Below are 17922 nucleotides of genomic sequence, written 5' to 3' on the forward strand. Positions count from 1 at the left end.
AATATGAAACATTCACTACCTTAATTTGCATTCATTAATTAACATTATTGTAATACAGCATTGCCAATTAAGTATATTATCTGTGATGATTTTCATACAGCTTCAGTGAAGAGATTGGAATGGATGAATCTCAAACTTCAAAGTGATCATTATCATTTTTTGAATGTCCTATGAGCAGACACCATGCGGACATGATGCACACCCCAGCCACTGATTTAATAGGCTATAACCCATTTGACTTGTGCTGTCGTGTACAAAAGTCTCAAGGTTAATTGCTAGAGCATGTGTCAGTTCCAGACCCATAAGCTGTGGCTAATAAACACTTGGGAAGCAGAGATAATAGCCAGTTACTGATTATGGGCCAGGTGTATGACAAAAGTGAGGATTTGGTTTGACGTTGTTTTTCTTTCTTTATAATAAGTATATTTAGTACTTGATGAAAAGTGACTTCATCGATTTCTCCACTTCAAGACACAACTAAAGGTTTAGCAGCACAAGCCTCTTTAGTATTTGTAAGCGCAATGTCACTCCAGTCCAACATCTTGGCCAGCTGCATTATCTTGCAAAATTATTACTATATATTAGAAAATACCACAAAAGTCTGACAAAAAAGAATATTTGGCAACATCACATAAGTTCTTGGCCCAAATACAAAACAATAATGGCTCTGTCGCCCTGTTCCATTTGCGACTTGCTTACTAAGGTAGTATCGGTGACAACTTTGAGATGAATTTGCCTGAATCATCCAACAGTTTTTCCCTGGAAGCCTTTTCTGTTATAAAAATAAAGCATACATCATCATCTTTGTGTCACGTGTGTGAGTAATAGGCTTGATTCAGGTTTCCATTCATGTACTTTCCAGTAATTAAAAGATTCTACTGAACAAATGTTTTTGGCCCAAAAAAACAGAAGCTGGAGAATTTTATGCGTCAGTGACTAATTTTCATTAAAGTAAATGGCTGCCATCTTGGAACACACTACCCCCTTCTCATTATATGAACATGAGAACATGCTGCCAATATGTAAATATCTAATGCATGAAAATACAGTTCTATGTTTGTCATAATTAACAGCATTTCTCGCAACATTTCCTATGTAAATGATCAATCGTCTCTTTAAAATACAATTTGTCTTTAGCACCTGTACATACTATTCATCATTCACATATACTGTTTATAATGCAAATCTAACTGCAATATCCCACAAAATGCTGCTGCTTGCATTAATTAACCAGCAATTAAGTTGCCTATCATCATCCGTCATCTGTCACATGGGGTTGTGTTTTTTTCCGCCACATTATCATGTAAATTACCGACTCTTCAATCAATTAACACACTGATCCTTCTCAGTTAGTGCTTTAGATAATCAGAGATAATAAGAATAATTAAAAAGCACAATACACAACTGTCGTCTTTGACAGCAGGGACATTTAAATGTTCTCTCACAGCTGGATTTGAAGTTTTTCCTCAATATTATCGAAGAGAACATTCTCCTTACACTATCCATCTGACTGTAATCATCATGTACACACATACTTACAACTCACTGTATGCCAGTCTCAAGTGCGCACACACACACACACACACACACACACACACACACACACACACACACACACACACACACACACACACACACTCTGCACAAATACTTTCAAAGTCCTGACAGACTCAATGCAGTGTCATGCTCAGTCACTGCGCACAACAAATTGAAGAGAAAGCACATTTTCCCTGAGGTTTCAACTATGTTTATCTCTCTTTTTCACTTTCTCTTTACCCCACTTCCTCCCTATCTCTATATTTCAGCCTGATGACAACTTGATTATGCAGAGACTGTAGGAAAGACGAGTGGTTGGGAATAAATTGATATTAATAACTGTGATTTGGCTGGCAGCATCTTCCCCGGCTATTTTCACATTTTGTTTGTATTTATGACATTGTTCGGAATGCTAGCTGAGTTGAAGAGAAAAGGGGATTCAAGGATAAAATTGCGGTTGTGCATGATAATCAGGGCTAATTTTCGCAGCAGTTCACGTCCAAGCAATGATTTAGATGAATACATACCACAAGGGGATTGACTTAGTCAGAGTGGATTCACTGACATTCAGACAGCCATACAAAGGTAGCCAATTGAAGGAGGCCTGACTCTTGATCCCTATTAAAATGAACAATTACACGGTGGGGCAGTGTCCTTCAACTAGGCAGAACTTTACTGGAATTTGAACCAGGAGAGTGATCTGGCTGCTGGGTCACGCTGTGTGGATCACAGGGGCGGGGAGTGAGTAAGTCGCAACATAAATATTATATAAAGCGAGCAGGAGATGATGCAGACAGACAGACCTTCCTGACCCTATACATTATGTCTTATGTCTGTATTTTTTGTTGGTCTCTGCCTAAATATATTGTCTGAAAGGTGAAAGGTTGCTCCACCTGCAACACTGTGAATATCTGGAAAAAGTTGGTATGATTGTGGCTGAGCTTCAGGACCAATAATTCACCTTGTAAATGCTCTGATACACACAAAGACAGCGTCAAACACGCAAATATTGACATATATATACATATATATATATATATATATATATATATATATATATATAGATATATATATATATAGTGTTATATTTATAGTGTTATATGTGTATATATATATATATATATATATATATATATATATATATATATATATATATATATATATATATATATATATATGTATATTTGAAATATGTCTCTGTCTCTGTTACTCACTTGGTGATCAGATCACAAGAGCTCATCAGTTGATACCTGACATAATCAACATCTAGAATGACCACTTGTGATTTGATGTCACTTCCCTGCTCTATATGAATAAACACATACATCACTGTGACAAAACGGACACGAATATCGTTAGTACACAAAGAAAAAAAAAACTTAATGGTTGATATATGCCAAATTAACAAGAAGGTACGAATAATTAAGAATTTGTCAAAGGCAGCGTTTCACGTAGTTTATAAAGTTTCTTCAAACTCAACAAGTCCGGGGAATTTCTATCTATTTCTATTCCTCTTCATCTCCTTGCTGTAGCATGTTGGTGTTCCAGTTTGCTAAAACACTCTAAAATTGTTGGAAATTATTGTTTAAACGATTGAATATAAGTTATGCTGGTCATTCAAACTAATAGAACAAACATGAATGAAGGCACCATGTACAATGACTTATAAAGACTGACCCCTCAGCACCCCCGGCTGTAACTGACTACCCGGGTCCCTGAATATTTGATACATAAACCCACATAAGACGATTAATACAACATGAAATCATGCTAACAAAATTCAACACAAAGCCTCAGCATGCAGGGCCCGAACACTGAGGCAAACAGGGGCTTTGCGCACGGCAGGTAATTAAGAAAACAAATGAGTTTAACAGCATGCTCCATTTTCTCGGCATTTCACTTCATCTTAGTAAACAACACAAACAATCGTAAGTGGGAATCACAAAAAATAACCCAGAGGATGAGCATATCATTGTGGCTGCATGCATTCACAAACACACACATAGCTACAGTATATGCGTGGCGGAATGTAAATGAGCAGATAAGATGATAAATACTGGGCGAACACAGGCGTCATTAATCTTTGAGGAGATGAGGTGTAGTAATTAAGGTTGCTGACACATGGCAGACTCCCATAGGGAGGCTGTGACAGAGTTAGACAGGGGAACAGCAAGCCTCTCTACCCGTGCCCAACACCCTCTTAGCGGGGTGCTGAGGTGAACCGTCGCTGTCTGGCAGCGCGGCTGACGCATCACCTCTGCTCAGCTCCCCTCGCCCTCCCATCCTCATAATGAGTATTTGAATTTCCGCAGCCCCTTTTCCATAACCCATTTTGGCATTTCCCCTCCACTCGCGTGAACTTTCCAATTCTTCAACAACAACAGTTTAACACCGAGATGTGGAATCTTTAAATATGCAGCACGGAACTGTTTCTATGAGACACTAATGCAGCATGCGGGGCAATAAAACAACCAGTGACACTTGACAGATGACATAATAGAGATATATAAACTGCTTCCACAGACAAACGCTGAGGCAATATATGGCAGGGATACAGTGTGTTTTCATTTCTTCTACTGATAACTGAAAAACGCTTTGACAAAGTAATTTGAGTTTATGGGGGGAAAAGGATGTGATCTTGAATGAGGATTGAGCCCGGCTGAAAGAAATGACATTCTGTGGCATTATCTTTACTGTAGCTCATCACTTCTTCCTCCATGAATATTCATATGATAAGAACACCAATTACACAGGAGACACTCTTTTCACTGTTTCCAAACTAAACTACACATGAATTTATCTGCCAAAGACATAAATAAATGTTAGATGTAGACATCAGCTCTCATTGACACTCACACTGGCACTCCAGTGATTTGTCGCCAATCTTAATGGTAAGCTGGCAATTTAGGCCATTTTCCACTTGTATTTTGAAAGGATGACAAACCTGAAAATGAAAAGAAAAACTTGTCCTTATCCATGCTAACGATGTTCATCTTGCAAGGACGGCGGTCCGGTTGTAATGGTAACAACCACGTGTGACTATTTTCTGTTTGAGAAAAAACCTTAACCGTTAGACAAGAGGAAACACTGGCTGGAGTGGGGCTTTGAAATCTTTATGAGGGGTAATTAACACAAATGTATGTGCACACAACACAGTACAAACAACAAAAATGCTAGAACAACAAAAGGTACAACATGTATCTGCCCAGACATAGATAAATGGTTTATGCAGACAGTTTTGGCGATTTAGGCCATAAGCAGCATTTCCTTTCTTCTGTTTTATTTCGATGACAAACCCGAAAATTAAAAGAGAAGCTTACCTCAGCCCAAACTAGTGTTGTATTTCTTGTAAATGTCTCGACAAATTCCAGCATTACATTTACCTACTCCCATTTCATCCGTATAAAGAGCTTATTTCTGTCCACAGCATTATTATTGAGGTGCCATCTTGTAAATCTATCATTATATGATAAGAATGTTGTGTATTCAAAGAAAAGGATCACACTAACCAAACTGTGTGACAACATTTCAATCGCCCTATAACCTCATACATTATATACACATTTGTGCACAATCCCATTTGTGCTATTCTTAATTATATATTTGTAATAATCTAAGCTTTAGTAAAGGCACAGTGGTTGAATTGCAAAAAGTACTGTGGCGTCAATCCGAATTGATTAATCTGAACTAGTCTGAACGGAACAAATTATCTGTATACATATAATTATTGTCAATATAATTACAAAAAATGTGCAACTCCTACGACTGCATGGGCAAATAAATGGTCAGAGGGTCTCAAGTGATTTTCGGCTGATTGTAATAATTCACATTCTGCAGTGCAAATTACCATAGCTTGTAAAAACAGATTTCAGCACTGAACATTGCGTTTACTGGGCGCTTCTGACTGACATATGAAATTTGATTTTCACTTCTTATAACTAAACAAGTGTGACTTGCTTGTTATTCGCTGGATAAGTGCACACAGTGCCAACGCAGCATCAAAAGTGCCTGCTGGAGTCCACTCAAACAGAGGAAATAATCTGCATGTTTTTACTGGCGCTACTGTGTGTTGATTGGCAAATGCTTCGCTTGAGTTATTCAGTGATGTTTGCTTGTCAGTGTTGGAAATGTAGCATTTTTTTGTTGTATCATCAAACTCGACACAACAAAAACAGTCTGGCTTTGTGGAGGTGCGCTGCTGCAGAAAATTCCCCACAGCTCGAGCTGTGCCGCTACTTCCTTTCACAGTCATATTGGGGTGCATGAATTCATTGTTATGGCACATATCGGTCCTAAATATGATAAAGCATTCATTCTGGCTATGTTCAACTTGGGCCTTATTTTCTTGGATTTTGCCATAAGAATGATTGATCATATTCATTATTACCTCATGATCTGGAGAAGGTTATTAACACCAATATTTCCTCTCACCTAGACTTATATGTTGATATTAGTCAGTCTTTTGCATCTCATCTGCGGCTTGCTCACAATGCTGTAGTGCTCCCTACACTGGCTGTAGGAGTGGACACTTATTTATTAAAACATCTTACTGTTTGTTTTTAGGTACCTAATGAGATTGCCCTGTCATAAATCTCAGGAGTCTCCTCTCCAGATCCCTTTGTGTCAGACCTAAAGCTGTTGGCTGTCCAGTCTTAACTGATGAAGAGATATCATGCCTTGGCTCTTGTGTCACCTAGACTGTAGACCTAGCATCCCAATTCCTAGAATAAATGTTTCTGCAAAACCACAGATAAGTTAAAAATTTACATTTTTTCAGGGGCGGGTAGCTCAGGTGGTAGAGCGGGTGGTCCAGCAATTGGAAGGTCGCTGGTTTGATTACCCGATTCCCTTGGCTGAATGTCAAATTTATCCTTGAGCAAGACACTGAACCCCAAACTGCTCCTGATGAGCAGGTCAGCACCTTGCGTGTCTGTGTGAATGGGCGAATTGGACAAGTGTTGCAAAGCACTTTGAGCAGTCAATAGACTGGGAAAGCAGTATAGAAACGCAATTCCATTTACTATTACTACATCTATTTCTCTTATGTCACTACACTTTGTTTATATTCTGGTTAGGTTTAGGCACAAAAACCCACTAGGTTAGGGATAGGAAAACATCATGTTTTAGCTTAAATGACCTGTTTTGGTCATTTATAGCACAGCTGAAAATGTCCCACGGTCTTGTTAAAAAACACCTGGCTTTGTTGCCACAGACACAGCTGGAGATGGCCCAACTTCCCGTCAAAAATATCTGTTTTTTTATTACGACGAACATGGCTGGAAATTGTCTTGAGGTCTCTCTAAAAATACCCAGTGGTGTCATAAGTGTTGAAACGCAGTGATCCCTTGTCAAAAACATTTGCTGGTTTCTTTTGTCTTTTTGCCTGTTATATGTTATCAAAATAGATAGCAAGTAATTTTCTTTTGATCTACTCATCGATTAATCAACTAATTGTCTGCAGTGCTCTAATGCCAACTACAGTTTACAATATTCACACCGGGATTATCATCTTTGTCCAGCGCAAGTTTTACTCTACATTGACAGTACATTTCCTCCCTCAACGCTTTTGTCCTTAGAGGCCACCATAAGTTAACTCCCATTCCATCGTGTAAAAGGCTGACAAGACCACGAGCAAACTCCACAGACAGAATTGTTGTAAAAGATTCTGCCACCTCCTGATGAACAATGTGGCTAGAATCTCTCAGCGAAGGTGACTGAATGCTCTTGAGCTCACAGCTTTCTAAAGCCCTTAAACAACAGTGGAAGCTGTGCTTTTATTCATGTTTGAAGAGTCTCACACCTTCACACTCTGAGATTCGGACGACTTGACCTGACATTTCAATGTTATTCAGTGAGATAATACTTTCAACATAGAGTAGCTAATGATAAAGTGACACCTTGTGAACTTTATACCTAATGTGGGTTGTTGTTGGCATAAAATTACAGACAAATGCCATTAACGACTGCAGCCGTCCTCATTAAATTGCAGTCATCTGGTTAGAAACTACAAGGTACAGATACAACATCTATCTCAATTATCTGGTGCCGAACATGAGCATCTATTTCAGGTTTCTCTAAACTCATAGGGATACGTTCATGTACTCAACTGTCAAGAATTAGCACGTGACTTATTTATTTATTTATCTTTTTTAACTGAAACACATCTTTTTTTTTTTTTTTTTTAAAGAGGTGTCTTTCAAAAGCAGAGTAACTGCAGCACAATATTATCCAGATCTTCCATCTTCCTCCATCAATCCCTAAACCCATTAAAGGAACAAGGTACGCCTTTTCCCTGAACTGAGTCACATATTTATTTCAATAAAGGATGCAATTCTATGCAGTAAAGAGTGCATGGAGGGATCTGGATTATAATAATGCTCCACTAGCAATAAAAGTGACTGACGGAAGTACGCACACACACACACACACACACACACACACACACACACACACACACACACACACACACACAGCCTGGGATATGTGAGATTTGATAGACAGAGGGAATGACGACATCAACAGGAGACCCAGTGAATGCTGATTACCTTGTTACTCTAACTGCAATCCTGTTTTGTTCTGAAAGCTGAAACCAAAGGCTTATTTCCAGAGGAATGGAATGAACAAAATTCGAACACATATGAAAACATGAGGGATTTTGTAATGCAACTGCACCGTAGAATCTCCCTGAGTTTTCTTCTCCCTATTTAGCAGATGGGCTGGAGACTCTCGAGATCGACCAGCTCGAATGACCCAGCTTCATCGTAGGAGAACATGCTAAACTGCAGACACTCGGGGAAAACAAGATGCACTGAAACACTCTTCACTTATGAGAACGGTCCCGCCGTCCCGCTGAACATGTCACAATCCCCCTGCCCCACGTCACCAGTCTCATGCTCAGTGAAATCCAATCTATCATAATTACATGGATGTCTGCCTGTATTGATCACATGTTAGTCAGGCAGGACCGACAGTGAGCAGTGAAATTAAAATAGATGCGTGAGTACCAGGCATGAGCTCAGGGACTTGTACTCCACTTTGGCTGAGCGGCACACGACTCTACGAGCCTTCAAGTGTCATTGTGATGGATCTCTTTTCCTCTCTCTGTCGCTCTGTCGCTCTCTCCTATACACACATACTGACTCATTGGTTGGATTTATATGTAACCTGACATATAGCAAAGATGTAGTACATGATTATGTACAAGTGTGATTTTTGTACTTTTTGTTCTGCATGTAATTTGAGTGCAGTTCAACAGTGTTGCTACTGAGTGCAGCTGCCAGAGACAAATAAAACGGCTGAGCAGCCAAGTGTTTGAAAATTCATTAATTATATGTTACAACTTGCTTCTAAAATGCATATACTGCGAGTGAGGGTTACTCCACCCACACACGCAAACACACAAACACACACATGCACTGTATTACTGTCCCAGATGATAGCGATGTACCATGAATACTGAATTCTGACTGGTTGCAGGGTGTCAATCAATTCATGATAAATGGACACCTATGGAAGTACTAAGTAGTTCCAGTGGAACTGTTTAATTGTCTGATGATCTTATTAACAACACTCAGTATCTGTCAGTGCCTTGTTATTATTATTATGAACACCACAGGATGGCGACTGCAACACAGAAGCTGCAAGAAGCGATCATCTCACATTCCAGTCGCTATTCAATCATTTGTTTGTGTAAATCTCGATACTTGATACGATTTGGGGATAGCGACATGGATGGCTAACTAGCTATTCTTGTTGTGAAGCTTACCACACTAGCTTTCTGGCTAATAGTTGAGCCAAAAGGTTCTATGAGCTGAGCGGACTAGAAATATCTCCCATTGCCAAGTTGTATCTAAGGTTCATTTCATTTACTGGAGAAGTGAACAGTGAAGTTTCATTACATAAGAACCTTACGGGATGGCAATGATGGTTCCAGCTACAGTCAAACCCTCAGGTGTTGCCAGGGAACCAGCCTTATTGTTATGTATGATCACAAAAGGACCCTAACTCAAAACACTAAAAGGTATATGTCCACAGGGGCATCGTTCGATGGGGGGCAAGCGACACTTCCCAGCTTTGCACACTTGACCAAAATAGGCTACACCCTCCGACAACCACACAATCACTCACTGGCTGCACCGAATTGGACGGACGCCACTTGGATGTGGGCTGTTGCTCCAGGATTTCAACATGGTGGCTGGACCAACATGGTGGCTGGTTTGGAAACTTTCTCTTATATTACAAAAACAGCTCAGTGAAATTTCTGAAGACATTTCAGGCAAGAAATAAGCCACGCAGTCTTCCCCGGCCCTTGAAACAACCTACACCGACAATGAAAAAGAGGCATGAAAAAGACGGATGCTGTGGACACGTACCTTTAGGCAGGTAGGAAGACATAAGAAAAGGGGACCTTTCATGAACTAAGGCTGAAGTAGTCAAAACAGGAATCAAAGATTGAACAGTACGAGCCATGGAGACACGAGGAGAACACAGGACAAGGAACAGACATTAGACGCAGGACACACAGCTGAACCAAATAAGAGTGAAGGAAGAACACAACCTTAAATACACAGGGGCAGGTAAACTAATGGAACACAGGTGAGGAGGAAAAAGAGTGGGGAAAACATGACACATGGGGACATAATCAGGAAATTGGAAATGACGAACCCATAACCCAAACCATGACAGTTGAAACCCAAATCCTAACCCTAACACATGAGACCATAAATGAATGGTCTCAGCTTTTCTTCTTTTGGCGAGTGACCATGGTATAAGCAGGATAATGCCCTTGACGGTGTCTATAACCAGGAATTAATGGAGGCAACCATTCTGGCCTCAATGTTGCCCGTAAACACCTCGTCACGCATTACCCCTTACATATCTCATCCTTACGTTGCCTGGTTCTTTACCAAGATGAACAATAACACAAGCATTCGCATCATCATCCTCATCATAATTCTTCACATTGTTTTCATCCTTTTCTTAATCACCCAATACATCATCATCATCATCAATCTGAAACCATGTCTGGTCTTTCGCCGTGCTCTCCTGCAGCACGTGTGTCCCTCCAGTTAGTCTTGACGTTAGCCTGAATAGATTTTGATACATTATTAATATTTTAATTCACCCGCTGTCTTCATTTTCATCTCATATTTGCTCCCTTCCATCATACCTCCCACCTAATTTTTCCACTGAAGGTGTCGGAGTGACTCCATCATTCTCTGTGGAACAGCTGAAACCTTAATGGTCCCTAATGATAGGCTCAAGAAGAGTGAGGGGAAGGTTGCATGGTGACGGCAGAGAGATGAGTGAGGAGGGGAGGCGAACTGATGGATGGGGTTTGCGAAGAAGAGGTGAGAAAACACGTCGGAGGCAAAGAACGGCTGGAAAGAATGTGTTGATGGGATTAAAGTGAATGTGAAGGAGGGATGAGATAGAGATAAGGGAGGGGATGAGATAGAGATAAGGGAGGAAATAGTGGGAGAGGGGGATTGGTAAAAGCTTGGGCGAGAGGTATTGTAATTGGTGCAGCAAAAGACAAATAGAAACAGACAGTGTGATTGAGAGAGTGTGATAAAGAGATACTGTAGATACCGAGAAACAGGACGCCCAAAATGTGTGTAAAAGACCCATAAAAAGATCGAAGGGCTGTAAAAATTGAGCTTTTTAGAGGTCAGATACAGCCCTGTTCAGCTTATACAACAGCGGGCAGGAGGGAGGAACCACGGATGTTGTTCCCCAAGTGTTAATGTGTTACCATCCAAACAAGCAGACAGGCATCAGCCAGCTGGCCGGCAGTGGCAGGATCATAACACCCAGCTCTCACCTCAGCAGCATATTGATGACTGAGGGAGACAAACAAAGTGTAAATGCACCAGGTGTATGCGTGATCACACATCGCACGCCGGCCAAAGCACGCGCGCACGTGTGCGCACCACGTCCACGTGCCCATGCAAACAAACTGATGAGGAGTAGCACGGATTTTTTTGTTTTTCTACATCTGTCAGATTACAGCTCAGCGGGGAAGGCAGCAGGAGAGAGAGTGGAAAACAGAACGAGAGACAAGAGAGGGAGGGAGGGAGTAAGCAAGAAAGGTACGACTTGTTTCTGTCCATCTTTCATCTTCCCAGCGAGCAGTGGACAGTGGCTCATTCAGTATGTGAGTCACACACAGACAGAGCCAGGGAGAAAGAATAAGGGCCTATTTTTTGAAATTGCTACTTGGTAGGGGTAAGTGCTCTGCAGCGGTGTAGTAAAACCACATAAGATTTTGGAACTAGATATCATGAAAAAACAGAAGGGGTTTGAAAATGAGAAAAATAAAGAGAGCGGTAGCTGGGACTCGACGAAGTTTAAAGAATGAGGAGTGGATAAAAAAGAGAAAAAAGGCTGGCGGATTCAGTGCTTTCAGTCTTTTCTCTCCAGATAAAGCTGACATGATCCGGGTCGATACAAGGTCATTTGAATACAGAATGGTTTGTTCAAAAGCTCCCACCAAATATGCCAACTCGCTCCAACGGGAGGAGAAGAAAGAAAATGTTTTCAGATGATGTGAAAACTAGCCGGCTTAGTTACACACCCTTGGACACACACAGTGAGAAAGGTGAGGGAGTGAATAAAAAAAAAAGTGCAGGGAGAAAAAAAAAAGGCCTCTGACAAATTCAATTTGCAAGGGCTAGAGCCAGTGCATGCAGACAGGCCTATATTAGTATTACTCATATGATAGAGCAGCCCATCCATCACACACACAAGGTAGAAAATCTAGAGGAGATGAGAGGGAGGAGGAGGAGGGGGTGAGGGTAGAGGTGAGAACACTGCATCTGAATAGTATCCGCCAAAGACTGAAAGGTAACTTTTATGTCTGCTACTTCTGCTTCAAGGCCAGTTTTCTTTAATCCATTGTCTCCTCCAACCATCTTTGAATGTGTGTAAATATATGCGCTTGTATCCGTGTGACAGAGTGTGTTCATTACCACTGACCTCGGGGGGAAAGCAAAGATTATTAGAGCTATTGTTTTGTGAAGGGCAAAGCCGAAGGTTGCAATTGAGTCTGTCTCCACCTTCCTATCCCTTCTGGGGAAGACAGTGACGTAACGAGCAGGGATGGATGCGGTCGGAAATACATTTTACTGTATATTGCCATTTAGGTCACTATTCCCTTGACAAGCTTTCCTTTCTATTTCTCCTTCTCTCCTTCACACAAGATGTCTCACTCAGAACTAGGGTTAGAAAAGGAAAAGAAATGTGTGGAAAATGTGCTTCGCATTTAACACCTGAAACTGTAGACCAAGACACTGAATGTAGGGGAATGTAAAGGCCATTACACACTGCAGACGACTTGTGCAGGCTGAAATATAGGTTTTTTTATGGATATTATTTGAACTTTGACTCCGGTTACGGCTGACCTTTCAGAGCACTTCCAGGCTGCCGAAGGCTTTAGGTGTTGATTTGCAAACATGGAGAAATTCGTCTGTGTGCTGTATAGAGCACTTACAAAGGTGAACATTATTTTATGTTGGAATAAATCCAACCATAACAAATACAAGCCAGTTCATAATAAACGGTCTTATTACCATTTCTTGTACTTTGCCGTCCTTACAGTTGGTCATAAACTCCAATAAACTGCAACACTTCCTGTCCAGATCTTCCATGTTTATATGACACTTTCACAGTTTTTCAAGTCTATCTTAAAACACGAGTCAAGTGTCCATACAGACATTGAAATGTATTTGTCATGCTGTTCATTTAGAGATCCCTTAGTAATGCATCGCAGGTGTAATGTTAATATGTACAAACTTCCCTCTGTTTGTTCTTACCCCTCTATGGCAGCAACAAAGAATCACTGTCCAGGGAAACACAAAGCGGGAATTTTACACTAAAAAGACTTTAACTTTGGAAGAAGCCCACCTAATTCGACTAACTCAGACTTCTGAAGCCTCTAATTAGATTCATAGAAATGTTTGAATACATTTTGGCACAGAAAACCTCTTTATCATTTCCACTGAAAGTGCTTTAGGATGAGGTATTTTTATGGCCAGAAAAAATGGTGACGGATGATTACTGTTCATATGGACACCTGACTATTGTTTTAAGATTGTGAACTTATCCTTTAAAGCCTAATAATCCCCGGTAGGGATTATGTCCTAATGTAGTTAACGCTGAGGGAATTCAAGAGAACTCGTGGAGGAGAGTGTGTACAGCGAATTCAGCAGCCCAGTTGCTAGGATAAAATGTCGCTGGCAAATATTTCTGCAAACCACTGATATCACAATGACACTGCATGCTTAAGAGGTGGTTTGCAAAATTGAACTGCAGATCAGAACAATTATTAAAACTAAAACTATAACTTAAAACTATATCGATAATGATAAGATATAAAACAGGACAAATAAGGAATAAAGGAATATCTCTATAATATGCCTGCTGTAAATAAAGGCTGGATTCTCTCTGCAGCTGAGGTAAAAACAGTAAATGTTTGTTATGATGTGTTCCCTCTTTCCTTCACACCCCTCGTCCCTTTACTTCCACTCCCATGGTGATGAACGCTATCGTCATGGCTACCTACGCTCTACTTCACAGCGAGCACAGAGCAAGGGGCCCCGTCATGTGTGTGCCCCAGGGGGTGTGCGTGTGTGCATTTGCGCGTGTGTGTGCATCCGTGTGTGTCTCAATGAGTGAATATTCCTTAACCCTTGTCCTACATTTGGATGCGGTTCTCCTCCTCGCGTGTCCTCAAACTCCCCCTCTCGTTCGGTTCTCCTCAGAATGGATATTTTAATCATCTGTTTGCCACATCATATCTCTAACTTGCTTTTGCACATAATTAATGAATATATATAGCAATCAGGCAGAGAGAAAAAGAAGAAAAAAAAGCTTTACTCTGCGTGATGCTCTTCACTGTACCCTCTTGTGAATCTGCTGCAGACCAACACACACACACACACACACACACACACACACACACACACACACACACACACACACACACACACACACACACACACACACACACACACCCCGGTGGGTAAGATTGCTTGGACACCCAAATGTCAAGGTCACCCTCAGAGTTCAAAAACCATCACTTTGTTTCTAAACTGCTCTTCAAATGAATCCTGATAGAAGTCACTAATGCAATCAACCTTTTAGCCTCAATCCCAAACCTCCATTCTCCATGCGGGGCGACATGGACTCTGATGGGGCAGAGGACAGTAACGTACCCCCTTGACGATTCATGAGACCGCACAAAGATAAAAATCAATAGAAAAAGCATGTACGCACCCTTGTGCTGCTTTAGTTGAGGACATTTGTTCGACTTTTCGATCATTTTCACACCCGTAAGACTTTCCTTAACCCCGGCCATTATTTTACATCAAAGCCTGGTAAATTGTGCTCACAAGTGCCAATTTCTGGGGTCTCTGATCTTGAAGTGTCACAGGATTCGTTGGACCCACATGTGGCGCAGAGGGCTAGACACACACACGCGAATATCCGCCTGCTCGGTGTCATCGCTCCGTTTGAATGGAGTGTTTATTGGCTCTCACTCGGTCTGCAGTAAATCCTCCCAAGAGAGTCCCTGCCCCCTTCAGGTCAAACTCCTATCAGTGCTGCATTTGATCTGAGGTCTGTGCAAGAGAAACTCAGAAAGGGCACTGCTTACAGGGGTGATACTGATATCAGGACACTTCAGGTATAGTTGTTGTGTTTGAAACAAAAAATGCCCCAGAGCTGGGGTGTAAGTTTGTGGCAGAGGAGGTAATTAAAAGCAGATTCGGGTGTCTGAATTTTATGGGACATGACAACACCAGGGGCTCATAGAATAGACAGACAAATAAGATGTCTCACTGAAATTACAAAAGCCACATGAAAACATCAAGTGAAGCCAGACGATATGAAATATCATCTAGCAGATGAAATTTTGAAGTGCCTACATAATGTGTGTTTGTTAGAAAGAGGCAGAGAAAGCAAAACAACATGGAGTGCGTGTGTGTGTCCTTGTGTGTGTTTCTCATTAATGTACTTTTGTGCCAGCGGGCCCCACATTGATCTAATACAGAGGCTGGGCTCTCAATTTGTGGTGTTTCTCCAGCCTATATTTAACAGCAACAAAGCCAAGACCCCAAACCACAGTTCCCTCCCACTCAATCTTACTCCATTTTACATCCACCAAAAGGCTCTACTTTTATCTCCAGCAATTCATCTGGGACACATATGAGGAGGACCTTTTCTGGAAAATAAACAAGTGGAGAAACGGGCTATGTAGCCCCCCTCCCTCTGCTCTGGTGTGATTTTATACCCAAAGAAATGAAGCAGCCAAGCCCTTTTCTCATAACAACCTGCAGAATAAAAATAGACGCTAAACCAGCCTTAAACCACACTGCTGGGTGGATATACTGAAATTCACTGTAGTAAGATAGAAATGATCTTACAGGACACGTAGAGTGCTACAACACAGCTCAACTCTGATGTCTCATATACAGTACAGTATACTATACTAACTCTTTTTTTTTTTTTATCTTCTGCCGAGGATAAATAAGCAGTTCACTGTGTTGTCTTGTGTTTTTTTTAAATGATGTGTTAAATTAACGTTTTAGAAATGTTCATGCAATCTACCTGATTCTCTAAAATTGTTTACTGCATGACAAAAAAGTTGTAATCAGTGTGCAATTACAAAACAGAAGCTGGTGAAAATGGAACGTGTGTGTGTGTGTGTGTGTGTGTGTGTGTGTGTGTGTGTGTGTGTTACTAAAATATTTCTTTCAGTTTAATCAGTTTTAAGCAGTATAATCAACCGATACCACATCAAGCCTTTTCTTATACTTTATGATGGCCCATACTAGACTAAAACTTCAACATAATCTCCATGGTGTCACCTGTGAGGTTCTGAAGAGGCATTGTGAAGCTCAGCTGCGGCTCTGGCTGTCACCATCTGGACAGTATCTGACTCTGCCAGACTCCCGCCTGATCCAAAAATTGGTAAATACATGGAGCGATGGTGGAGCTGAGGCGGGACTCCCTGAATACTTTGGTGGGGGTCAGCGCCTTACATCCTGTATCACATCCTAAGTATCATGTGCCTGATGGACGTTCTCGCCGTCACTTCTAACTTTATTTTTTGTGATCACTGTTGTTCGTGTCCCCTGTTAAACCAAAAGTGAATGTTGACTTATTATTTCTAATCCAAAACATGATCTTTTCCTAAACCTGACCAGAATGTTTTGTTGCCCAAACCTAACCAAACTTTGACTGAAAACTCTTTAATTACCTGGAAATAATACATTTACTAAGTCTCTAAATGTCCAGACTCAGTGCCCACACGACGGTCATGTACATGATCTATTCATGAAGCACAACTTACTTTGAGTGTTATGTTTTTACATCTTTATAAAATATGACAAGGCAGATTATTACTTTCCAAGACATGAGGTCAAATAAACAATCTGTGTGAAATACCGGGTTTTTAGTGAGACCTGACCTGAGGCAGGTGAAATGAAGCCTGGTTGTGACACTTAGCTAGACAGCTAGTGATTAGCTGTCACAAAGAGCGCCAACGCTCTTAATCATGCATAAGTTTAGGCCTTAATATAAACTAATTAAATAAAGTTGTCATAAACGGTGAAATTAGCTGAAGACGCACAAACAGTTGGCTGTAAACATGTTTGTTTTTTATTGGGCATTTTAATATAGGGGTCTATGGGGACTGACCGCTTTTGGAGCCAGTTTTTGGCACTTCCACATTGGCTTCATTGTTCACCCCCAGAGGTTTCCACTTGTGATGGACATGTAAAGCAAATGCAATGCATAGACACTGTGCTACTAGAAGGCTTTGCTGTTACTGGTTTGTCACCGTTTATAGAGCTCAGCTAAACTGAATCAGACACAAATAGCTGGCAGCTGCAGGGTTTGGTGAGTAGGCAGGCTATCAAAGCGTGCATGTATGACTGACTGCTGTGGGGTTCAAATTTGTGACCTTTAAGGAACAGGACAGTCACTCTGACTGCTACAACATCCTGCCACATGTCATGACTCAAACGTGTGCACTACAGTGCTCCCAGACACTGTTAATATCCAGGTATGTGTTGGCCATTAGAGCAGCAAACATTGTACTGCGAGTTTCTGAGCTCTGTTATTGCTGGCTCCTTACTGTAGCTTGAGGTTAACCTCAGGGATACAATAACAAGAAAAAAATGAGGCAACGTCCGTACACACAGTTTTTCTTCTGCTCTCTGTCTGCCTTTCACTCTCTCTTCTCCTAAGCCACATCTCCCTTAGTTAGCCACATGTGCACACACAAACGCACACATGCATAGCCCTGACTCTCCTCACACTGTGCCATGCAGAGAACTTGATGACTTCTGCTACATACCTTTTTGGGCCTGAGGAAAATGGGAT

The 17922-nt window shown here is 41.1% G+C and overlaps 1 protein-coding gene across 2 annotated transcripts in view; it reads right to left on the minus strand.

Moving 5' to 3' along the window:
- Positions 1-17922, minus strand: part of cadm2a (cell adhesion molecule 2a) — a 242838-nt gene that overhangs the window by 145961 nt on the left and 78955 nt on the right. The gene's annotated exons all lie outside the window — the stretch shown is intronic.

The sequence above is a fragment of the Pagrus major genome, chromosome 13 (assembly GCF_040436345.1).
Source record: "Pagrus major chromosome 13, Pma_NU_1.0".
In the NCBI taxonomy this organism is placed as follows: Eukaryota; Metazoa; Chordata; class Actinopteri; order Spariformes; family Sparidae; genus Pagrus; species Pagrus major.